We start from the raw sequence: 27,677 nt of genomic DNA, 5'->3' as shown, positions 1-27,677 counted from the left end.
GCCATGTGCTGTTTTTGGTGAGTTTTAATAGAGTCAATAGCGCTAGCCAGCCGACCAGAGCCACGCGATGGCTTGGCCAGCTTTGTGTTTGGTGCGTTACTTCCCGACGATCACGTTCCCAATGTAGAAACATCCTCCCAACAATATGCATACAATGTTCTTAACTGCCAAATTAAATCTCTGGTGCATGTGAAAATGCTACTGAACATGTTGCTACAATAACACACAAACAAGGAAAATCATTTTACTGTTCCCTGCGTCCTTGAATATTTGTGACATTTGTTGAACAGTCTGGGAGAAATAAACAATCATAGTGTCACCTTCCAGCTACCGCTAGTGTTAGCACAAACTAGCAGTGAGAGGCAGTCCTCCATCGCTGTTTCCAAACGCCCACGACTCGCCCTAAATTGTTTCCAGTGCTGGTCCAGCATGCTCACAAGTCAGCATATAAATAGTTCCAGCATGTTCCCAAGTCACCATATGAATAGTTCCAGCATGCTCCCAAGTCACCATATAAAATGTATATGATGACTTGTTGAGTGTCTGTACTGTCTAGATCTCGGCAGAGTAACCATGTAATACTCTTCCATATCAGTAGGTGGCAGCAAGTATCATCACCGGTGGTCACTCGTACGAGTATGACGATCCTCCTGGTAGGGGTGTATCCCTTTATGGAGGATGCCTGTGCGTGACTTAGTTTAACGTGGAGAGACTGGTGCACAGACAGTCACCACACGATCCTTGACAGAATTGGGTCAGGGTCCAGTGGCATGGCGTCCAAGACGACTGGGGACCCTTTTCTGCTGCAGCCTTCTTCCGCCATCGCAGCCGTTGTGGTAGTTCTTAAATCTACCGTCTTCCGCCTGCTCCGCTGTTGAGGTCTTTACCGTATCCCTGGCTAGGGGGCAGTCAGGTACTAGGCCTTTGCCAAGGGCCACCTAGGGTAACGGTAGTAACCCAGGTGGCCATATCCAACCCCCTAGTGCGCCAAGACCCCATAGAGGAGCCTCCACTGCTGGATGCACTTTAACGTCATGCCCAGGACACAAGGCAGCAAGTAGATAACTGCTTTGTAAATGTCGGAAACATGGTTTGTCGTGATCACAATGCGCAGGCGACAGCGGGAGGCAGTGTGCAGGTAAAAAAAGGTATCTAATGCTTAAACCAAAAATAAACAAAAGGCGAGTGCCGCTATGAAAAGGCATTGAAGCTATGCGAAACGAAACTAAAACTGAACTGGCTACAAAGTAAATAAAAACAGAATGCTGGACGACAGCGAAGACTTACAGCGTGTGGAGCAGCAGACGGCGTCCACAAAGTACATCCGTACATGACATGACAATCAACAACAAACTAGGAAACACTACACAGGAAAACAGCAAAAAAGAAGTCCAAATAAGTCAGGATTATGATGTGACAGGTGGTGACAGTACACCTACTTTGAGACAAGAGCTATACTGATGCATGCTTGGTTATGCTTTAAATTCATATCCAACAATTGCGACAACAACTTTTTACTGTCAATATCGGCTGCTGAGTTTAATTTTTTTATGTTTTCTGCTAGTAGTGTGCCTCTGGATTTTTTCAATGGAAAAAAATGTGCCTTGGCTCAGAAAAGGTTGAAAAACACCTCAGGAACCCGTGAAAAAAGTTGTGGGGATCCCCAAGGCTCAAGCTGAGGTCAGATTATTTTGAACCTTATGCTGCCTTTTGGGGAGGTCATCAGGAGACTCTGCATCTGTTTCTACAGTTAAGTTGATGATGCACATTTCTACATTGCGTGTCTCCTGATGACAAAACAGACTTAACTGCATTTTTGACATCAAGTCATTAAAGACAGTGAATTCTCTACAGCTCAACCCAGACAGAACAGATCTTTACGTTATAGGTACTGAAGGCCAGAAAGAGAAAGTGTTTTCAAGATTTCAAACTAACACAACTCATAAAAAATCTGGGCGTAATTGTTTACTTTGAGCTGACTTTGACCCCACATTAATGCGCTTGAGCTTTTAATCCATTACCATCCCTAATGAAGATTATATATTTGAGATGCTTTTTTACCAAGTATCACATTTTTCTGTTTTAGTTGGGTTTTGATTTGACTAAAATACAGTTTTAGCTAGGCAAGACTATTGTTCTTGTTCTTTTTTTATGGTAAATGGGTTATACTTGTATAACTACCTTCAAGCACTATTTACATATTCACACACTGATATGCCATGCAAGGCCCTAACCACGACCCATCAGGAGCAAGGGTGAAGTGTCTTGCTCAAAGACACAATGGACGTGACTAGGATGTTGGAAGCTGGGAATCGAACCAGGAACCCTAAGGCTTCTGGCACGGACACTCCACCAACCGAGCCACGCCGTCCCCATAAAAGAAATAAAAACATGGCAGCAAATAAGTTGTAGGATAAAAGTTGGTGACACGCACATCCAGAACTGAACTGTCACCCACTCGTCACTCTGAGCTCTGCTGACAAGGTCAGCAATTTGACGAGTGAAGCATGAGAATGTTTTGATTGCGTTCATCCTGCAGCTCGCCTGTGGCGTCTCGTCTCTGCCTAACCAAATCAGGATCATTATGCACCTGCTTTATGACGGGAAGCGGTAATTGTGACACTTAAGCCGCGACAATCACAGAACATTATCTCAGGAAAGGTTCCGTTTCCTTTGTGATTGTCAGCGTGAGTTACTTTTGTGACGGTGATGTGAGACAAAAGTGACTTTCTCAGATGCCACTGACAGCATGACCACTTCCTGTCTAGTGCAAAACCACTCAAAGTACCAAAGTACATCTTGTCTTCCTAAGACTAGGGGTGAAAACATCCATATTCTAGTCCAGGGGTGCTCACACTTTTTCTGCAGGCGAGCTACTTTTCAATTGATCAAGTCGCGGGGATTTACTTCATTCATATATATAATTTATATTTACTTATTTATGAAATATATGTTTTTGTTAACAAGTTAAAGGTGTTTAATGATAATGCAAGCATGTTTACACATATAGTTAATATTGTTAATAAATTAAAGGTGTTTAATGATAATACAAGAATGTTTAATACATATAGTTAATATTATTAAAAAGTTAAAGGTGTTTAAAGATAATACAAGCATGTTTAACACATATAGTTAATATTGTTAACAAGTTAAAGGTGTTTAATGATAATACAAGCAGGTTTAACACATATAGTTAATATTGTTAATAAGTTAAAGGTGTTTAAAGATAATGCAAGCATGTTTAACACATAGTTAATATTGTTAATAAGTTAAAGGTGTTTAAAGATAATACAAGCATGTTTAACACATATAGTTAATATTGTTAACAAGTTAAAGGTGTTTAAAGATAATGCACGCATGTCTAACACATATAGTTAATATTGTTAACAAGTTAAAGGTGTTTAAAGATAATGCAAGCATGTTTAACACATATAGATTCCTTTCTTTCATGAAGACAAGAATATAAGTTGGTGTATTACCTGATTTTGATGACTTGCATTGATAAGAATCAGACAGTGGTGCTGATAACGTCCGCATTTTCAAATGGAGGAGAAAAAAAGTCCTCCTTTCTGTCCAATACCACATGAAAGTGGTTGCTTTTTGGCATCTTATTTGTCCAGCTTCCGTACTCCTTTGTATACACTTTACAAGAAATACAAAGGCGTCAAACTCCGTAGCTTGCTAGCTTGTGCACGCCAGCTTTCTGAGACTCTCATTTTGTTAGCGCAGGCAGGATGAAGCAGAGATTTTATTGTGCAACTGTGCAGTTGGTCTTTGGAGTTTCGACGACAGGTACGGCGCCAGAGTCGCCTCCCTGTCGGTATTTTTTTCTTAATAATGAGCTGGCAGCAGCCAGCGTCATCTCAGAAGACCCTCGGATGCCGTGAATGTCAATCAAGTGACGTCGTAGTGAAGATTTATGATCGCTCATTTTTAGGACTATTTTCTTAATGCCTGGCTGGCGATCGACTGACACACCCTCTGCGATCGACCGGTAGCTCGCGATCGACGTAATGAGCACCCCTGTTCTAGTCTCTGAGGAGAGGCTCACAATGTGATCTTATTTGTATTCCTGTCACAAACTTCTTCATCTCTTTGCCTCCGCTAACCTCCTGTGTACTTACTACTTCTACTGGGTCGAACAAGGGGATTGTTGATTAGATTTAGCACTGCTTCCACCTAGATGCAGGCTTGTGTATCACTTGAGTGAAGATATTCGATGTGCACCACAACTCCATCAACAGTGGAACACACTGACTACCTTATTTTCCAGACTATAAGGCACACTGAAAGGCCTACTGAAATGATTTTTTTTAATTTAAACGGGAATAGCAGATCCATTCTATGTGTCACACTTGATCATTTCGCGATATTGCCATATTTTTGCTGAAAGGATTTAGTAGAGAAAATCGACGATAAAGTTCGCAACTTTTGCTCGCTGATAAAAAAAAGCCTTGCCTGTACCGGAAGTAGCGTGACGTCACAGGAGCTAGGATTCCTCACAATTCCCCGTTGTTTACAATGGAGCGAGAGAGATTCGGACCGAGAAAGTGATGATTACCCCATTAATTTGAGCGAGGATGAAAGATTCGTAGATGAGGAACGTTACAGTGAATGACTTGAGAGGCAGCGATGGACGTATCTTTTTTCGCTCTGACCGTAACTTAGGTACAAGCTGGCTCATTGGATTCCACACTCTCCTTTTTCTATTGTAGATCACAGATTTGTATTTTAAACCACCTCGGATACTATATCCTCTTGAAAATGAGAGTCGAGAACGCGAAATGGACATTCAGTGCCTTTTATCTCCACGACAATACATCGGCGAAATGCTTTAGCTACGAGCTAACGTGATAGCATCCTGCTTTAACTGCATATAGAAACAAAAGAAATAAACCCCTGACTGGAAGTATAGATAGAAAATCAACAATACTATTAAACCGTGGACATGTAAATACACGGTTAATGCTTTCCAGGCTGGCGAAGGTTAACAATGCTGTGCTAACGATGCCATTGAAGCTAACTTAGCAACCGGACTGCACAGAGCTATGCTAAAAACATTAGCTCTCCACCTACGCCAGCCAGCCCTCATTTGCTCATCAACACCCGTGCTCACCTGCGTTCCAGCGATCGGCAGAAGGACGAAGGACTTCACCCGATGCGTTTGGCGGCCCGGAGACGTAGGAAGTCAAGGTGAAGTCGGCGGCTAGCGCGGCTAGCGCTCCAACAAAGTCCTCCTGGTTGTGTTGCTGTAGTCCGCTGCTAATACACTGATCCCACCTACAACTGTCTTCTTTGCAGCCTTCATTGTTCATTAAAAAAATTGCAAAAGATGTCCAGAATACTGTGGAATTATGAAATGAAAACAGAGCTTTTTGTATAGGATTCTACGGGGTACCATAACTTCCGTTACTCGGACTTCGTCACGCGCATACGTCATCATACCGCGATGTTTCAGCCGGATATTTCCCGGGAATTTTAAAATGTCACTTTATAAGTTAACCCGGCCGTGTTGGCATGTGTTGCAATGTTAAGATTTCATCATTGATATATAAACTATCAGACTGCGTGGTCGTTAGTAGTGGCTTTCAGTAGGCCTTTAAAACCCTTTCATTTTCTCAAATATTGGCAGTGCGCCTTATAACCTGGTGCGCCTAATGTACGGAATAATTCTGGTTGTACTTACCGACCCTGAAGCAATTTTATTTGGTACATGCTGTAATGATAAGTATGACCAGTAGATGGCAGTCACACATAAGAGATATGTGTAGACTGCAAGATGACGTCAGTAAACAACACCAAAACTTTAAATGTTCCATTGAGAATATACAACATTACACACGCCGCTCAAAAATCTTTCAAAATGTTTTAGTATGACTTTGAAGCCGCACCGCTTGGATTGTCGGCCCATTACAGCTACTGCAGTCAGATATACAAGTATTATTGGTGTGCGTATAAGGACCGCAAACACTATCTGGCGTTTTGTTGCACAATATTATGCAAAACCAACTTTACTTACCTTCTGGTACCTGCTGATCTGTATTTGGGATCTGCATAAGTCCTGAAAATTTGTGCGCGTCCGCCTTCATAGTCCGTGACATTCATCCTCCGCTGTTGCCATTTCTAATATAAAGTAGTGTAAAGTTCTTACTTATATCTGTCAGTAAACTCGCCATGAAAGCACTAAAACATACCGGTGTAGTGAGTTTACATTATTCACCCAAGGAACTTTAGTTATTAGAGAGTTCTGGTCGGGACACATTTCGGGCGTTGTTGTTGCACTAGTGAGCCACGGATGAGGAGATGCTGCTCCGTTATTGATTGAAGTAAAGTCTGAATGTCATTAAAACAGTTAGCTCCATCTTTTGACACTTCTTCCACCCCCGTCCTTGCACGCTAGACTGCTACAACAAAGATGACGCTGTCCAAGTGGAGGCACGTAAATAAGAGCGCCCACAAAACGGTGCATCCAGAAGAGATTGTCAGAAAGTGACTTGAAGATGATGTGTAAAACATCATCAATGCAACATTTTGAGCAAAGAACCACCATTACATGTTATGTAGACCACAAGAAAGTCTTTTACATTCAGAAAATAATCATAATAATATGACTCCTTTAATGCGCCCTATGGTCCGGAAAATAAGGTAATCCCCGTCCGTACCTCAGTTTTCGGGCAAGTTTATGTTTTGGTAAGTTTTTTGGGTACATAGAGAACAATTTTTCTTTTCCTCTCAAAGTTCTTTCTTCGTTTTGCTTGTCAGTACAAACTGAATTTTGGAGTAAAGACAATACTGAACACACACACACACACACGCACACCCACACACACCAAAGGTAAATGGTCAGTTTTTATCCAGCACTTTACTGTACCTGCACAATACCCAAAGAGCTTTCCTTCATAGGTGGCATTCACACACTGATGTGTCATGACCAAGGACACGATGGCCGTGATTAGGGTGCCGGAAGCTGGACTCGAAGCAGGAACCTTCAATGCCGCTCTACCATCTGACCCACGCCGTTCTGTATTTTTCCATGCAGGGCGGATCAAACAGTCCAGTATTTTACTGTCGCATCCCTATTAGACACAAATAATCCTGACAATTTATTATGATTTTTTTTCTACATTTAAAACCCTTCATGGTGCTAACGTCCCAGGTCATGAAGGTCCTCGAGAGACTTGTGCTGGATCAGCTGAGGCCACTGGTGGCTCCTTCCCTGGATCCTCTACAGTTTGCATATCAGCCCCATGTAGGAGTGGACGATGCTGTTATCTACCTGCTGCATCATGCTCACTCTCACCTGGATGGTGGGAAGGGCACTGTGAGGATCATGTTTTTTGATTTCTCCAGTGCCTTTAACACCATTCAGCCAATTCTGATGAGTGACAAGTTGTTCAGGATGGGTGTCAGTTCATCCAATGTCTCCTGGATCACTGATTACTTGTCTGACAGGCCCCAGTTTGTGCGACTGTGGTCAGTGGTGTAGGTGCTCCACAGGGGACCGTCCTGTCTCCTTTCCTGTTCACCCTGTACACCTCAGACTTCCAGTATAGTTCCAGGTCCTGCCACCTGCAGAAATACTCTGACGACTCTGCTGTGGTCGGGTGTATCGGAGAGGGACGGGAATTGGAGTACAGGACACTGATCGCTGACTTTGTGGAGTGGTCTCATGCGAACCATCTGGTCCTTAATGTGGACAAGACCAAGGAGCTGGTCATCGACTTCAGGAAGAGAGTGACCCCGGTGGAGCCCATCAAGATCCAGGGCCGGGAGGTGGCAGTAGTGGAGCAGTACAAGTACCTGGGAGTCCACTTGAACAGCAGACTGGACTGGAAGGACAACTGCAAAGCTGTTTACAAGAAGGGTATGAGCAGACTCTTTTTCCTGAGGAAGCTTAGGTCATTCAATGTGTGCAGCAAGCTGTTGGAGATATTTTATCAGTCTGTTGTGGCCAGTGCACTGTACTTTGCAGTGGTTTGTTGGGGGAGCAGCACCAGCAAAAGGGACTCAAACTGGATTGATAATCTGATCCGGAAAGCCGGCCAAACTATTGGCACGCAATTGGAGGCGTTTGTGTCAGTGAGGGACAGGCGGTCACTGGACAAACTGCTGGCCATCATGGACAATCCTGCCCATCCACTCCACCTGACAATTAAGGGACAGCGGAGTTCATACTCCAACAGGCTCCTTCAACTTCCTTCCCGCACTGTGCGATTCAAGAACTCCTTCATTCCACACTCCATCCAGCTGTATAATCACTCGGCATACAGCAATAGATGACATCTGCCTATTACCTGACACCTGACATGTTAGCTACTTCTCTTTGTTTATAATGTCTATTTTCTATTTCCTGCTGGACCTACTCTCTATTTTATGCTGCTGCTGTCATATAGACTGTATATACTGTAATATTGTACATGGTCATTGGTTTATATTGTATATATGTTATAGACATAATATAATATATCTGTAAATAAATTACTCTGTACACATATTATGTATATATTCGTATATATGTTAGATTTATTTTTTATTTTTATAGCTATATTAGTCTATTTATACCTGCATTGTCCTTTCCATCATTGTAACTGAGCTACTGTGTTGAACAATTTCCCTTGTGGATCATTAAAGTTTGTCTAAGTCTAAGTCTAAGTCTAACATGTAATTGCTGGTCAAAATTGTGCATAGATGTGCAGTTTTGTAGTGATGTGCGGATCAATACTGAAATATCGATACCGCCAATACCAGATCTTGATTATGAGTCTGATTTATGCTCTACTATTGATTTTCAAATCAAAATATCAATACTTTTGATAGTTCAGTTATTTGAGATAATGTATATAATTAACAGGAACACAGTGTAAAGTAACTAAATCAATGAGAACTTGTCTAAATGAAACACGATTCGTGGGAACTACTTTTTCATCCGCCTAGGTAAGTACATCATGCACAAGTGCTGTGCTCAGTCATTTCTTTATTTCACAACATAACTGGCTCCTAAAATGAGTCACTCAGTATTATTAACAGTAAGTGTATGCATCCTTTTGTTCTAGGCCATTCAGAGACACTACATACAGAGTTATATATATATATATATATATATATATATATATATATATATATATATATATATATATATATATATATATATATATATATATATATATATACACACACGATTATTTTTTTCACTCTGTGATTTTGTATTGTTTTAAGATGATTCCCCAAGAGCAGCAACACTTGTAATACACTACTTTTTCAATTTTACCTGGTATATTTACACAAAGTATCAGTACCTGATCGATATTGCCGATAGTAGCCTGAATTTGTGTATTAGTGCCCAAGGCATGGGTAAGTTACACATCTGTGAAGGCACCATTAATGCTGAAAGGTACATACAGCTCTTTTGGAGCAACATATATTGTCATCCAAGCAACGTTATCATGGACGCTCCTGCTTATTTCAGTAAGACAATGCCAAGCCACGTGTTACAACAGCGTGGCTTCATAGTAAAAGAGCGCAGGTACTAGACTGGCCTGCCTGTAGTCCAAACATTGAAAATGTGTGGTGCAATATGAAGGCTAAAATATCAGAAGGGAGACTGTTGAACAACTTAAGCTGTACATCAAGCAAGAATGGGAAAGAATTCCACTTCAAAAATGTGTCTCCTCAGTTCCCAAACCTTTACTGAGTGTTGTTAAAAGGAGAGGGGGGGGGGGTTACCCACATATGCGGTCCTCTCCAAGATTTCTCATAGTCATTCACATTGACGTCCCACTGGGGTGAGTTTTCCTTGCCCGTTTGTGGGCTTTGTACCGAGGATGTCGTTGTGGCTTGTACAGCCCTTTGAGACACTTGTGATTTAGGGCTATATAAATAAACATTGATTGATTGATTGATGTAACACAGTGGTAAAAATGCCTTTTTTGCTGCCATTAAATTCCAAGTTCATGATTATTTGCAAAAAAAAAGTAAGTTTCTCAGTGTGAACATTAAATATCTTGTCTTTGCAGTCTATTCAATTGAATATAAGTTGAAAAATATTTGCAAATCATTGTATTCTCTTTTTATTTACCATTTACACAACGTGACAACTTCACTGCATTTGGCTTTTGTAAATAAAATTGGCAAACTCACGCGAAGCTCTTTGAGTAAACCTCTACCATATATAGAGATGTAAACTCTATCATATATAGAAATGTAAACCTCTACCATATATAAAGATGTAACTAAGCTAACATGAAAAAAAGAAAGATTGTTTTATGGTTTGACTTATGTGGGTCTCAAATACACAAAAACTGGTAAAGGTAAGAAAGTTGGTTTTGCAAATTATGACCGTGGTCACCAATCACTTTGACACAATTCACCGCAATCAATGCAGTAATTCATGTGACATACTATCAGTGTTGGGACTAACGCGTTACAAAGTAACACGTTACTGTAACGCCGTTAGTTTTGGCGGTAACTAGTAATGTAACGCGTTATTTTTTATATTCAGTAACTCAGTTACCGTTACTACATGACGCGTTACTGCGTTATTTTACGTTACTTTTTATGTAGTATAAAGTGTGTTTTATCGGAACGCTGCAGTGTCATCGTTCTGATTCTTCTTGTGTCACAAGCCGAGGAAGAAAGACGTGCGCTCTTTGTGTGTGTGTGTGTGAGTGTGAGTGTGGGGAGGGAAGAGAGAGAGGAGGGGGGCGTGTCTGATCATGGCGGAGCTGCAGTCGAGTGAAACATGGAGATATTTTCACTACTTTTGTCGAGCACAAAGAAAATAACATTTTAGTTAAATGTAAATTGTGCTTTGGATCAAAGATCCAATCTACTGCCCAAAACAGCAATTTAAATCTGCTGAAACAAGCTACATAAGCAACATGCTTCGACGTACGTAGCTAGTAAAGAGAGACAGAGACTCCAATGCTACTTTCCCTCCACCACCACCACTTAAGGATTAACTCTGCCTCTGCTCATCATTCAGCACTGAAGGTACACACTCTGTCAATCAATGTTCCCTCTAATTGTTCATGTGTGAGCAAACGCAAAAACTCCCTGAGCATTGAGTGGAGCCCATGTGAGCAACATCAGACGTGCACACTGTGGCTGCACCAGCAGCACACCTGTCCCAAACCTGACTAAATAACAACTTCAATCTCCATCCATCCATCCATTTTTCACCGCTTGTCCCTTTCGGGGTCGCTGGAGCCTATCTCAGCTGCATTCAGGCGGAAGGCGGGGTACACCCTGGACAAGTCCCCACCTCATCGCAGGGCCAACACAGATAGACAGACAACATTCTCTTATTATTATAATCAAATGACAGCAGTCATTTCCATTTCTAAATAAGTGTTTAGGCCCACTTACAATGACAATAACAACAAATATTGTTTTTCATGAACTGTGTGCTTGTATTGTTTGTCTGGGTGGAGGTCCTGCTTTGGAAATAATGTGTACCCCTTTCAGACATTGCATTTTGTTCCCAATTAAAACATTCTCATGTTGCACAAAGAGCTGTAAGCAGGGGATCATGTGTACATTCCTGCAACTTCCTGTTTGTAAAAAATATCTTTTTATTAGTATTTATTTAATATACTAACAGCATTTCATGATTAATATTTATAAATTAAGATTCCTAATAAATGACACTAGAATAAGCACACATTTGATTGGTAAATCATAGTGTAACGACCTGGAATGACACTTTATGTGTGGTGTTGGAGTTGTCCCACTTTTTGTGTGGCTGTAAACGCCTCACTGGCTAAGTGCCATATGTGCATGTGTTGGCGCAAGTGAGAAAGAGCGAGCGGCTGCTGTTGATATAACAAAGTTGCTTTTGGTCTGGTTTGTTCTGCAGAAAATGACCAGTTTTGCTAGATATCATTTTTTTTACTAATGTTTTGGTGATGTGTTTATGGCCGACAATAAAGAGTTTTGCTCAGTAAAGTGATGGATGGAATTCATGTCCTCAAAGCGTCTCAACAGATGTTACAATATTTGAACAATGATGACGAAAAAGGTTTTCTCTGTCGTGTCCGTGTGTCGAAAATTGTTATGCGCTTATTTTTTTATTTGATTTTATGCGTGGCATAGATTTGCTGTGAGCAGAGGATGCTTGAGCAGTGCGCAATTGCACAGGCGCGGACCTTAGAAAGAACGTTGCTGTCAATTATCTTATATACTCTTTTATTCTAGACTTCTACAGTGTTTGATTATCACATCACTGTAAATGTATAGACTATAAAGTTCACAAACATAAAGAGGGATCCTAGTGGGCCAGGCCAATGTTTCCTTATCTCTAAACTAAAACTGGGGAAATGTGTTGAGTGTTCTGGGCTTCAGACATGATTTTGTGTCAGAATTCCTTGAGGAAAAAATGCATGGTTAGGCCTTGTGTATGTAGTGTGCCTTTCTTGCTTTTCAGCTATGTTGTTATTATGCTGTTTGTTACTTATGTATGTTATGTTGCAGCTATTTAAAATAGTTTTGTCAATTTGTTCTGGCCAGAAACAAATTGGCCCTTTGAAACATATCTTTGTCTTTGTGTGTTGTATGTAGAGCACATTGCTTAGCAGAGTTCAGTGATGCAAATGCATGTCAAGTTGATCAACAGATTGTATTATTCTCCAGTGCAATAACAGTACTGAAATGAAGGCTAAAAGGGCATTAATGGGAGCTTTAAAAAAAAAAAGAAGTAACTAAATAGTTACTTTTCACAGTAACGCATTACTTTTTGGTGTAAGTAACTGAGTTAGTAACTGAGTTACTTTTGAAATTAAGTAACTGGTAACTGTAACTAGTTACTGGTTTTCAGTAACTAACCCAACACTGCATACTATACTATCTTAAAGAAAAATCTGATCCATGCAATATGACATCATCTGCTTTGCCATGTGTGCATGCTTCTCTAGTGTTGCAAGAAGAAGAATAAAACCACCTCAGGGACAAAAGCACAGCTAATTTATGAAATAATAACTTGCCGAGTCCTGTAAAATGTAGAAGACTAACTCAACTGTGACATTTCCAAACAGTCCTAGGGATGAATATATGTTTAGTCTTTTGATGCAGTTATTACTTACTATAAGAGACAAAAATTCATGAACGGATGGCAGATTGATGCCTCCGAGCATCAACTTTGTTTTATTAATCTTAGTCTGATAAAAGATTCACCATCTCGGCTTAGATTTTTGCGTCAGCTCTTCTCCCCTTGGGGAACCTTGGACCGCCAAGTTAGACGCTCAGTATATTACAAGTAGGAGGATAAGAAATGAGCTGAGTGGTGTGTTGCGGCCCTCACTGAGCGTCAGTCAGAGAGTCTTCAACCATCACAACACAGCTCAACTGTGGAGAGAGTGCGGAGACTAGGCTAGATCCATTGGAAACTTACACACTTTTTACCAGAAATGGCAGCTGCAGTAAATCATTATCATTGTTTGAGTGACTGTTTAATTTAATGACCTCATTTATATATCTGGGGTGTCATAAAAAATGCTTTTATTGTAAGAGAATACATCAGTGCTCAAAGCCTCAGATTCTGATTAACGAGATCTGTTATCCGTTTTTACCGTAACATTTAGGGTGGTTTTTACAGCATATTACTGAAAATGGAAAAACAGTACCGCTGTTTTTTATGGTAAAAACTGGCAGCTCAGTTGCCATAAATTTAAGTTAACATTTATGGTGGATTTTACAGAATTTTGCTAGAATCTTACAGGAAAAACAAAAAACAGTTTCACTTTTTAACGGTAAAATGCCTGTTTTTTGCGAACAATTTGGGGTTGTTGTTTTACGGTACTGTAAATGGAAAAACAGTACCACCGTTTTATTTTTTTATTACGGTAAAATACTAGAACCTCAGTTGCCAGAATTTTACTGTGAAAAAACTTGTAAATTTTACAGTGAACAATTTGATGGATAACTTGCTTGCTTTATTTTACCAAAATAAAATGTTTAGAATGTATGATAATATAGTATTTATTGCACTATTAGGTATTATTTAAGTGTAAAAGATATGCAATTGCATGAAGTACATGTGTTGGGTTTCGGTTCGGTTCGGAGGTTTACCGAACGAGTTTCCACACGGACATATCAAGTCGCGTAGCGCAGTTGTGTAAACAATGCACACCGAGGCACAACACACGGTATGCTAGCAGCGACCGGCCTAGGACAACATGCAAAAGCCAGAGCTGGAAGACCCTCCTGCCTCGTTAAGATCTCCCGTTTGGGAACACTGGCTGCGCGATACAACAATGGAGGACGGAGGTTCAGCAGCTGCTTCTGACAACACGTCAAACATGCTAACCCATTTGAAGCGTCACCACCGCATTCAAGCAGCCTCTCCTCGGCGAGGTCAGGCAGGTGTTATGAGAGTAGCGTATGTGTGTGTGTGGCCCTTTAATATGTGACAGCATGTGAGGTGAGTGTGTGGGCTAGAGAGGTGAGGGAGCGGTAGCGTGAGTGCGGGGAGTGGCTAGTGTTTTGTTGGATTGGCTGTGTGCAAGACCTCAATAAAGCCACGATTTGCAACTAATCGCCGGACTCGTCATTTACCCTGGAGTCCGGAGCTGTGGAGACCCACTGCCGGGTAGAGTGAAAGGTGTTGCCCCCGAGAATACATCGGCCCTGGAGAAGTGTCTCCCCTGCGCTCCTCGACTACGGTCTGGGAGCTGGAAGCAGGAAAGGTGCAACACAGGGCTAAAGCAATAACAAATGTTTTTATAGCAGCAGATTTAAGACCATAATGCATTAAAAACTAGATTTTGACCCCCTTCTATGGTGGAAGAACAATAAGCCCATATATCCTCTTACTGCCAAGTTAGCCAGGCTGGGGGGGGGGGGGAGAAAAGTTAATCTGAGGCAGGAGTTGACTTGAAACTGTTTAATGTTGCACTTTTTATATGTAGAAGAAAAGTTTTGTCATTTTATTTAATCTGAGCAACAACTTGAGGCAGTTTAATGTTGATTAACGTGGACCTCGACTTAAAGAAGTTGAAAAACTTATTCGGGTGTTACCATTTAGTGGTCAATTGTACGGAATATGTACTGTACTGTGCAATCTACTAATAAAAGTCTCAATCAATCAATCAAAAAAAGCACTTTATATGTAGAAAGGTTTTGTTAAGAAACCATTCTGAGCCTTATCTTATTTAGTTTTTATTTTATATATGTTGACCACATTAACCCTGGCAATGGACCCTGTGTGTGTATATGTATGTTATGCCATTGTTTACAAATTTGGTAAATAAATAACCAAAAAATTTATATTTTGTTGTTTTCTTACTGTACCAAAAATTAACCGAACCGTGACCTCTAAACCGAGGTACGTACCGGACGAAATGTATGTGTACTGCTACACCCCTATATATATATATATATATATCTACAGGCCTGTTTCATGAGGGGTTTCCCTCAATCATCAGGAGATTTTTGATGATTGAGGGAAACCCCTCATGAAACAGGCCTGTAGAGATGAAATAGTCTTGTGATTTTTCCCACACATATATATTACGCTCTACCACGGTATCGAGCACTATTTTTTTTTGGATAATCTAATTAAGACATACATATACACACACACACACACACACACACACACACACACACACACACACACACACACACACACACACACACACACACACACACACATATATATATATATATATATATATATATATATATATATATATATATATATATATATATATATATGTATATATATATATATTTATTTTTTTTAAGTTAAAAGTTAAAGTACCAATGATCATACTTGCCAACCCTCCCGTTTTTAGCGGGAGAATCCCGATATTCAGCGCCTCTCCCGACAACCTCCCGACAGAGATTTTCTCCCGACAAACTCCCGGTATTCAGCCGGAGCTGGAGGCCACGCCCCCCCAAAAAAAAGTCTGCCGCAGCTGCGATTGGACCTGACCAGCCTTCGGGTACAAGTACTGGAGTACCAATTGCTTGCCAGGGAAGATCTTCCCCAGGAAGCAAGGAATGACCGGTTTTGGGCCATGCTAGGGAGAGATGGAAGATTCCACACTCTCGTGCATTTGATGAAAGCACTTTTGTGCGTGCCACACAGCAATGCATCATCAGAGAGGGTGTTCAGCATGGTTAGAAAAATAGTGACAGAGAATAGAAAGAGGATGGACAATTCAATCCTCAACAAAGCATTGTACTTTCAAGTACAACAATGAGTAGATGAGTGTTGTGTGTGTGTGTGTGTATATGTGTAAATAAATGAACACTAAAATTCAAGTATTTATTTAATTTATATATATATATATATACATATATATATATATATATATATATATATATATATATATATATATATATATATAGCTAAAATTCACTGAAAGTCAAGTATTTATATATATATATATATATATATATATATATATATATATATATATATATATATATATATATATATATATATATGAAATACTTGAGTTGGTGAATACTAGCTGTAAATATACTCTCCTCTTAACCACGCCCCCCCCCCCCCCACCTCCCGATATTGGAGGTCTCAAGGTTGGCAAGTATGCCAATGATTGTCACACACACACTAGGTGTGGTGAAATTTGTCCTCTGCATTTGACCCATCCCCTTGGGGAGCAGTGGGCAGCAGCGGCGCCGCACCCGGGAATCATTTTTGGTGATTTAACCCCCAATTCCAACCCTTGATGCTGAGTGCCAAGCAGGGAGGTAATGGGTTCCATTTTTATAGTCTTTGGTATGACTCGGCTGGGATTTGAACTCCAACCTACCGAGATATATATATATATATATATATACACACACACATCAAGGCTGTCAAACTACAAAATATTTAATCGCGATTATTCGCATTTGTTCATAGTTAACTCAAAACTAATTGCGATTGATAGCAGATAGGTCTAATTTTTCATCATTAATAAGTGTACCATAGACGGGGGTCGGGGGGCTTCATATTGCTGCATGACAATGTTTTAGTTTAGATTAGATAGGACTTTATTAATCCCCAAGAGAAAATTAGATTTTCTTTAACCTTCTCTACTAATTAATACAAATTAATATTGAGCCTGCTAATCATTCTGTAATTGAGGACTTGACCAGAACAAGTTGTAAAAAAAATGTACACAATATTTTAGCCAGCCAGAAAACTCCCCCCACCCCACCTCCATATTGCTAAACTGATGTACTAGCAATTCTTGAGGTGCAAATATCACAGAACAACATTACAAAACATCTCTGAAAAAGCATGATCGTAATGTAAGACATTTTTATTTTGTTCATGTCAGGGTTCCCCCTAAATTGCCAAAATATCTGGGGCGGTGGGGGCATGGTCGATATGACGTCATTGCATTAATTGCTATGATACATATATTTGTATTTCATAATAGCGTTTTGTTTTATTTTTAAATTGTTGCTGCTTATTGTACAATGTTAGGAATGTTTTAATTATTTATTTTTTAGAGATTTCTCCAATCCTTTTAGTAATTTTTTCTACAACAAAAATGATTGGCAACAAATCTAGCATCTATTTTTGGTGTAATTGGAGACTACTGGTGTTTAGATTCTGTCGCACCATGTCTGTGACATATAGCGGGCAGCAGAGAGCCTGACGCCACACTTGGCGTGTCTAAGAGTGAAGCACAGAGGAAATACTTGTTGGAATTGGGCCTGTCGTTATAACATTGGCAATAAAAGCTAAAAACAGCGTCAGACTTTGTTTGTTTTCTTCTGGACGCTACAATACATTATATTACTTTATTTTGTTAGGTGTGGCGGCTAATGTGAAGCGCGTACATTAGGGTGAAACCCTGAAAGTAGTTCAAACGGATGTATAGTAGCGCTTAGATTTTGAAGACGGAAAAGTGTGTGATTGATTTGAGAAAGTGTCATGATGGATGGATGGATGGGTCTTGACTTATTTTGATGTCAGATCAACTGTCTGAAATAAAAAGTCTCCTTTTGACTTCCTGCCAATTCATCTTACTTACTAAAGCAGTAACAGTAACAACCTAAATGTTATGTTATCACTGCACCTTGACCGTGATCTGAACACGGAAGTGAAGCACCACCCACCTCTTTCGATGTGCGCAGCAGGTGTTTGCTGCTGGGATGTTGTCCTTAATCACAGCGAAAAAAATGTCCTTTCCCGTCGGGAGAACAAATTGATATGGCTTTGAACCTGTTATTTTCATCGAGTACACATTTTACTTTGTCCATTCCTGCTCGCATGTGGGTCATCAGTAGCACGTGAACTGCAGCCAAGTGCCCCACTACAACACGGCTTGAGAGTCAAAAAATAAGCGTTTGCGTTAATCGACCGTTAAAAAATTAGTGTTGTTGTTGTTAGTGGGTGTTGTTGATAAATGGTTTTGGCTTTGCATAGTAGAGTTTTAACTTGCACTTACAGATGTATCGACAAACTGTAGTTACTGACTGTGGTTTTCTGAAGAGTTCCATAGCCCATGTGGTGATATCCTTTACACACTGATGTGGCTTTTTGATGCAGTACCGCTTGAGGGATCCAAGGTGTGTAATATCATGGCTTACGTGCAGTGATTTCTCCAGATTCTCTGAACCTTTTGATGATATTACGGAGCGTAGATGGTGAAATCCCTCAATTCCTTGCAATTGCTGGTTGAGAAATGTTGTTCTTAAACAATTTGCTGACAAAGTGGTGACCCTCGCCCCGTCCTTGTTTGTGAATGACTGAGCATTTCATGGAAGCTGCTTGTATACCCAATCATGGCACCCACCTGTTCCCAATTAGCCTGTTCACCTGTGGGATGTTCCAAATAAGTCTTTGATGAGCATTCCTCAACTCTCTCACTCTTTTTTGCCACTTGTGCCAGCTTTTTTGAAACATGTTGCAGGCATCAAATTCCAAATGAGCTAATATTTGCAAAAAAAATAGTTTTTTCCCAGTTCAAACATGGAATATATTATCTTTGCAGTCTATTCAATTGAATACAAGTTGAAAAGGATTTGCAAATCATTGTATTCTCTTTTTATTTACCATTTATACAAAGTGACACTCACAAAATTGGTGCCGACTGGGAGACTCAACACACCCACTAATTTCATCAGAAAAGTCTCATTCTTAAATCTAAATATTCTTAATTTGACTTTTTATTTATGTGTCCGCAAAGATTCCACTCCTCTGATAGGAAATGTACAAAAAAAACTGCAGACAGACACTTTGTGTTCTTTTTGTTTGTTTGTGGATAGAAAAACATTTTGTTCCTTAAATAATCATATAAACTTGTTATATGTGTTGGTACTAGGCTTGTATGGCATAACGGTACTAGTAGCGCGGTACTAATGAATCAAAAACGATACTATACTCTGTTGGAAAAATTTTTACAGGCATGACGGCGTGTCGTCGTCACGTCATGACATTGCTGGTTTTACGAGCAGAGGAGCATGTTCGGCAGCGCGCACACACACACACAGAGTACTTACAAGCAGACACAGTGTGTAGACAGAAAAGGGAGAATGGATGCATTTTGGTGTAAAAAGTAAAGATAAAGGTGAAGTTATAACACTGAAACACCCTCAGGAAGAGGTGCTTTAAGACATGGCTTGCTAGCTAGCTAGCGGCTAACGTCCATCCTCAATGTTTTAGCTACTTCTAAATCACTAATCCTGGCCTCCATGGCGACAAATAAAGTAATTTTCTTACAAGTATCATTATCCCTGGAGGACGAGGAATAGCTAAACATGCTTCACTACACACCGTAGGAGGATACAATAGCTCACCAGCGTCACAATGTAAACAAATGCCATGAGTGGATCTACACCTGACATCCACTGTAATGATACCAAGTACAGGTGCGTATCTAATCGATACTACTATGATTACATCGATATTTTTTATCGTCACAAAATCTTTTTTCTTTTTAAAAAAAATTCATATTATGTTTATAAAGTCTTTTTTTTATTGTTTTTGTTTTTTTGTTTATAAAGTCAGTAAATACATCCCTGGACACATGAGGACTTTGAATATGACCAATGTATGATCCTGTAACTACTTGGTATCGGATCGATACCTAAACGTGTGGTATCATCCAAAACTAATGTAAAGTATCAAAGAAGAGAAGAATAAGTGATTATAACATTTTAACAGAGGTGTAGATAGAACATGTTGAAACGGAAAATAAGCAGATATTAACAGTAAATGAACAGTAAGTGGATTAATAATCCATTTTTACAGCTTGTCCTTTATAATGTTGACAAAATAATGGAATACAATATGTTACTGCATATGTCAGCAGACTAATTAGGAGTCTTTGTTTGTTTACTTACTACTAAAAGACAAGTTGTCTAGTATGTTCACTATTTTATTTAAGGACTAAATTATAATAATAAACATATGTTTCATGTTCCCTAAGATTTTTTGTTCAAATAAAGGCAATAATGACATTTTTTGTGGTCCCCTTTATTTAGAAAAGTATCGAAATACATTTCGGTACTGGAACTGGTACCAAAATATTGGTATCGAGACAACCCTAGTTGGTACACGCTATTTTACAGTACCTCGAATTCAAACTGCACTTTAATGTATTTTCATTCAGTATAAGATACAGAATTTGACTTTTAAAAACTCTACAATGTGGGTCAACACACTGGTGGAAGCATTGATGTGTACAAATAATCACAGAATACAAATAATTTAATATTTGAAAGTGTTTAGCAAATGTTAACTTAAAAAAAAAGACCTATAGTATTCACTACACCACCAATACTTTGTTTACTGCATAATGTTTGTGATGACAAGCAAAAAAAACAAAATAACTTTGAGAGGAAAAAAGTTGTTCTCTTTACCCCCACAAAACGTACCGAGGAAACCAGGTATGGGCAGTAGGGTGGGTTAGCTGTACTGTTGCACCTTTAGTTAACACAAATACTGTATATGTACAGTATATGGACCAAATGACAGCTGTCAGCGTACAGTATACTACCTCATTTAAACATAGTAGAAATGTCTGTTACGAGATAGTGCAGTAGTAAGTAAGGATGTGGTAGAAGGTATAATCCTGCACGGGACAATCGCTTTTAATGGAAAAAATTATAAAAAGTGGTGTTCTTAATTAAGATTGGATGATATGAAATAATTAATCGTGATCATTTGTTTTGCCGTAACGCCCAGCCCCAGCTCCAGCTATTAAAACATTTCTCTGTCATTTTTACTGGACTTGCTCTACTTTTTAGACCACGTGCGTCAAACTCAAGGCCCGGGCCCACCACATCGTTTTATGTGGCCCGCGAAAGCGAATGTACGTTAATAAAACACGTCTTTCTCACTAAACATATTCATTCTTTCAAATTTGAGGGAGAAATTACATACAACAGTAAGAATGTTAAAATGCAAACATTTATCAATCAATCAATCAATGTTTTTTTATATAGCCCTAAATCACAAGTGTCTCAAAGGGATGCACAAGCCACAACGACATACGCGGTTCAGCGCCCACATAAGGGCAAGGAAAAACTCACAACCCAGTGGGACGTCGATGAGAATGACTATGAGAAACCTTGGAGAGGACCACAGATGTGGGTAACACCCCCCTCTAGGGGAGACCGGGTGCAATGGACGTCGAGTGGGTCTGACATAATATTGTGAAAGTCCAGTCCATAGTGGACTGGACTTTATGACGTAATGTGGAAAAAGCTGACAATTTCATACAAAGGTGAGTCTTGTTGGCTGGTCTGCTTGTCACAATGTTGCCAAAATAATGACAATTTTACACCATTAATTTTTTGTCTGTACACTGTGGCCAAACATTTTCCACCAAGGGTCGCATACTGAAAAGTACACTATAATGCCAAAAGTATTTGGCCACCTGCCTTGACTCCCATATGAAGTTGAAGTGCCATCCCATTCCTAACCCATAGGGTTCAATATGATGTGGGTCCACCTTTTGCAGCTATTACAGCTTCAAGTCTTCTGGGAAGGCTGTCCACAAGGTTGCGGAGAGTGTTTCCACCATTCTTCCAAAAGCGCATGGGTGAGGTCCCACACTGATGTTGGTGGAGAAGGCCTGGCTCTCAGTCTCCGTTCTAATTCATCCCAAAGATGCTCTATCGGGTCCAGGTCAGGACTCTGTGCAGGCCAGTCAATTTCATGTCTTTATGGACCTTGCTTTGTGCACTGGTGCACAGTCATGTTGGAAGAGGAAGGGGCCCACTCCAAACTGTTCCCACAAGGTTGGGAGCATGGAGTTGTCCTACGTTTGTAGAAACAGTCTCCATGCCCAAGTGCTTGATTTTATACACCTGTGGCCGGGCCAAGTGATTAGGACACCGGATTCTGATCATTTGGATGGGTGGCCAAATACACTATATTGCCAAAAGTATGTCGAGGCCACTTTGAAATTGTTTTATAATGTAAAAAAAAAAAAAAAAAAAAGATAACGGACAAATATATTCAAAGACAAAAGCTAGGGTCAGCTTTGTGTTTTATTATTTGCTACTAATATCAAAACTTCAGCTTTTCCTCATTACGTCTTTTTGTTCTTTTTTTTCTAACAATTTTAGTATTGTTTTTTTTTTACCCTTCTAATAATTAATAACAGTAAAAGCTGAAACTAAGTTAGTCTTTAAATAAAGGTAATATAATATTTATTTTTACAACACAAAAATATATGAAAATGGCCCGCGCATACTTTGACTTTAAACTTGTATGATGACTGAAATATGCTGATAGCAACCTAACCTAACCCCCCAAAATCCCACCCCCCGGATAGTAAATAATTCAATGTATATACTCTGCTGATAGTATATATTTGCACCATGAATTGATTAATGTGGACCCCGACTTAAACACGTTGAAAAACTTATTCGGGTGTTACCATTTAGTGGTCAATTGTACGGAATATGTACTGTACTGTGCAATCTACTAATAGAAGTTTCAATCAATCAATCAAAAGACTTCAAAGTATGCTGCCCTAGGTGAAAAAGTTTGGACACCCCTATTTTAATTACATTCCAAACATTTTTTGTTACAATAAAATGCTTGTCCCCCTGACTTATGATTTCAAAAGCAAGTATGTTATCCATCAATTTGTAGCTAAAAAAAATGAATAATCAAATGCAAAAGAATTTAATGAGGAGAGTGTACATTAAAATGCATACATCTTCACTGTAACAGACGGCCCATGCAGAGCAGCCATAAGTATGATGTGGCCATCAATGAAACGCCCCCTCCCCTGTTTTAGACTGATAATGTGAAAACAACTTAACGCTGTACTGCACCGTGCATGCATGAACTGCTCAAGCACACTGACTAAGCAAAGAGCAACATTTAAACCGAGGATTACGGCTCGCTCAACTAATTACACCTTGCAGAAATGGATTTGTCGTCAGAAGGACAGCGACGGAGGCCATGGCAGCTTATTATTGCACATGGACAAAACCAGCGGCTTAACAGATACACAGCAAGCCTGACTTTGAACCTAGATGGACATGTCATGGAAAAGCGTCATGTGGAGGAAGAGGAAAGTGGATTAGTTAGTGATCTAGCTAGTGATCAGCAAAGGGGATGATCTCCACTCACTTTCAGCATCCACAACTACAGCTGAGGAGGGATGGACGTATGATCACTTCATGTGCTGCTTTTCAATTATTGTCCCGCCGAGGAAGAAAACAAATTTGGTGCCCTCCCACTCTCCACCGTGACTATATATAGTATTATTTGTCTATACAATTGTTATAAGTACACCTCTGTATTAGGGCTGAAACCAACAACTATTTTGATCATCCACCAGTCCAGGAGTCGGCAACCCAAAAAGTTGAAAAAGCCATATTGGACCAAAAATACAAAAAAAAAATATGTCTGGAGCCACAAAAAATAAAAAATCTTACATAAGTGTTCAAATGAAGGCTACACATGATGTACAGGTAAGTGTCATTGTGTTTTGCACACTCTTTGAGTCAACATGTGCATAGTCATGTACATAGTGTCATGTACATAGTGTATATACCCCTCCCCCCCATTTTTTGTATATATTGTTTTTCAAATCACCTGACATGTATACTGTGTATATGTACATCATTTATACATTTTTTTAAACGTAATTTTTTATATACATGTTACAGGTTATATATCTTTTATTATTGAATGTATCAAATGTGATGAATATTTTATGGAGCACAATGGAAACAAGCCTTAAGGCTTTTTGTGCCATCCATTTGCCTTTTTAAAGCATTACATGGATTACATTCTTTAACATGTCAATAAACTTCTAAATCTATCAATTTAGAATTTAGAATTTGGATTACAGTATGGGCCTCCGATTTGACTACCAAGATCTCCTACTACACCAGAGCTGGGCAAATATTTAGACTCGGGGGCCACATTGAGAGAAAAAATGTGTCTGAGGGCCAATATGTATAAATTATGTATACACATTTAGCTGTAAAAAATCTGCTGTACAGTATGTGTGTTTGGCTCCCTTTTTTCAGGAACAGTAATAGCAAAAGTCACAATATCCGATGGAATTCTAAAAAAGTTATGACAGACCACCTCAAAAAAACGGAATGGAATTTTTTTACTGGATGGGACACCCAAAATGTACATTGAAATAAAGAAAGGGGGATTCACAATATTAAGTATGAACAATAAAAGACTGAATATTAACAACATATGAACATCTTTTACTTCTCAGACCAGCTCCTCCATAGTTGTGTATCTTTTACAATCAAGCAAAACACAACAAAAATGTAACAAACAGCAAAATATGAATGCAAAGTGTAATAAACACCTACAATATGATATATTATCACTTTTATGCAGACATTTGTTGTAAAAATGTGCTTCCGCATCTGTTCCTGACACATGTGTTTGGAGCAGGCTGCGCTGAAAATAAGCCCCGCCCACTCGGCTTTGTTTCTGGTCTGAGCTGCTGTGACCTATATTACCCTAATACATACTTGCCAACCTTGAGACCTCTGATATCGGGAGTTGGTGGTGGTGGTGGTGGTGGTGGTGGGGGGCGTGGTCGGGGGCGTGGCTGGGGCGTGGTTAAGGGCGTGGTTAAGAAGAGAGTATATTTGATTGATTGATTGAGACTTGTATTAGTAGGTTGCACAGTGAAGTACATATTCTGTACAATTGACCACTAAATGCTTGGCGAAGTTGGTAGAGTGGCTGGGCCAGCAATCGGAGTGTTGCTGGTTACTGGGGTTCAATTCCCACCTTCTACCTTCCTAGTCACGTCCGTTGTGTCCTTGGGCAAGACACTTCACCCTTTGCCTCTGATGGCTGCTGGTTAGCGCCTTGCATGGCAGCTCCCGCCATCAGTGTGTGAATGTGTGTGTGAATGGGTAAATGTGGAAATACTGTCAAAGCGCTTTGAGTACCTTGAAGGTAGAAAAGCGCTATACAAGTACAACCCATTTATCATTTATTTATAAATGGTAACACCCGAATAAGTTTTTCAACTTGTTTAAGTCGGGGTCCACTTAAATTGATTCATGATACAGATTATACTATCATATAGGTATACAGCTAGAATTCACCAAATCAAGTATTTCATATATATATATATATATAATGTATATATATATATATATGTATGAAATACTTGACTTTCAGTGAATTCTAGCTATATATATATATATATATATATTGTCCTGTTTAAGAGTGTCACAACATTGCTGTTTACTGCAGACGAACTGCTTTACGGTAGACTAAACGTGACTGCTGTTGTTGTGTGTTGGTACCGCGCTGGGAGGACGTTAATGAAACTGCCTAACAATAAACCCACATAAGAAACCAAGAACTCTCTCTCCTTGTTGTGCACTCTAATCTCTAAAAGCGTAGATGTTATGACGTCATTGGGCAGGCAAGCTGTTTATATTGTGGGAAAGCGGACGTGAGAACGGCTGTCCCCACTCAGGTCCGCATTGAGCTGGAGGGGGCGTGGCCTCCAGCTCCGGCTGAATACCGGGAGTTTGTCGGGAGAAAATCTCTGCCGGGAGGTTGTCGGGAGAGGCGCTGAATACCGGGATTCTCCCGCTAAAAACGGGAGGGTTGGCAAGTATGCCCTAATAACTCCTAGAACACTCAAAAGCGCAGATTTCAACCATTGAAATACTGTCTGTAGTTCAAGACTAAGTCATTTAAAAACATCACTGCACATCACAATGGCAAATACACTTTTGATGTTAAAGGTCTAGAAAAATGATGTAGAACGTCCGGCGGGCCCGATTGAAAATCTTAATTGTTGTGGCTTGTGCAGCCATTTGAGACACTCATGATTTAGGGCTATATAAAAACACTTTGATTGATTGATTGATTGATGGGCTGCATGTGGCCCGCGGGTCGTACTTTGCCCAGGTCTGCACTACACTATGCTTAGTCCATCCATCCATCCATCCTCTTCCGCACAGCCGAGGTTGGGTCGCGGGGGCAGCAGCCTAAGCAGGGAAGCGAGGCGTTCCCAGGCCAGCCGGGAGACATAGTCTTCCCAACGTGTCCTGGGTCTTCCCCGTGGTCTCCTACCGGTCGGACGTGCCCTAAACACCTCCCTAGGGAGGCGTTCGACACCTCCCTAGGGAGGCGTTCGGGTGGCATCCTGACCAGATGCCCGAACCACCTCATATGGCTCCTCCCGGATGGCAGAGCTTCTCACCCTATCTCTAAGGAAGAGGCCCGCCACCCGGCGGAGGAAACTCATTTCGGCCGCTTGTACCCGTGATCTTGTCCTTTCGGTCATAACCCAAAGCTCATGACCATAGGTGAGGATGGGAACGCAGATCGACCGGTAAATTGAGAGCTTTGCCTTCCGGCTCAGCTCCTTCTTCACCACAATGGATTGATACAGCGTCCGCATTACTGAAAACGCCGCAACGACCCGCCTGTCGATCTCACGATCCACTCTTCCCTCACTCGTGAACAAGACTCCGAGGTACTTGAACTCCTCCACTTGGGGCAGGGTCTCCTCCGCAACCCGGAGATGGCACTCCACTCCTTGAACGGAATATTCATATTTTATGTCTTTGATGGGAAGGTATTTACATGTATTTCCTTTTTGATATAACTCATATTTATATTTGCAAATTTAACAGAATAGACCACATTTTCTAAAGAAGTTTACTTTTAATGAATACTGACTGTCTGTAATATTACATGCGTGAATTTCTCTCATTGTACTGCTACTATTGTAACTTTGCAAAGAAATGTGGATAATGTTGAGTGCAACTGTACTTCGTGTGAGGGTTTTTAGGGTTGTTGTTGTTTTCTTCTTGTGGTCAATGTCAGTGTGGATAGGTGTTTTCTTTTGTAACTTTCAAGTTCCCTTATTATTCAGTCCTCGATAGCACAAGAAGTGCAAAGATGCGGACAGCCTCTCCCACGCAGCGTCAGTGGGATGGAGCTCAAGTAGCAGCAATTCAAAGACAAACTCCCGTGGAAAAGGAGGGAATAGCCCGCTGAAGGTGAAGCCGCGATGTAAGTATCCATCCTGAGAGACAAGTGCGCGATGATAAGAAGAGGAATGTTAGCCGTGCCTACCTCAGCCGCATCCTGCCCACCAGGACGCTCCTCATGCCGCATCCTGCCCACCAGGACACTCCTCATGCCGCATCCTGCTCACCAGGACGCTCTTCATGCCCACCAGGACGCTCCTCATGACGGACACGCAGCAGCAGCAGCAGCGACCCGCAGCGAGTTTATC

At 40.3% G+C, this 27,677-nt stretch overlaps 1 protein-coding gene across 1 annotated transcript in view; it reads right to left on the bottom strand.

Annotated features, from left to right (window-relative positions):
* The window catches only part of b3galt1b (UDP-Gal:betaGlcNAc beta 1,3-galactosyltransferase, polypeptide 1b), a 50,662-nt gene extending 22,985 nt beyond the window's left edge, over positions 1-27,677 (bottom strand). Inside the window, exon 1 of the mRNA XM_062070663.1 lies at positions 27,515-27,677. The gene's annotated coding sequence lies outside the window, so the exon portion shown is untranslated. The remainder of the gene's footprint in view (positions 1-27,514) is intronic.

The sequence above is a fragment of the Entelurus aequoreus genome, linkage group LG14, assembly GCF_033978785.1.
Source record: "Entelurus aequoreus isolate RoL-2023_Sb linkage group LG14, RoL_Eaeq_v1.1, whole genome shotgun sequence".
Taxonomy (NCBI): Eukaryota; Metazoa; Chordata; class Actinopteri; order Syngnathiformes; family Syngnathidae; genus Entelurus; species Entelurus aequoreus.
This window is presented reverse-complemented; position numbering and strand designations above follow the sequence as displayed.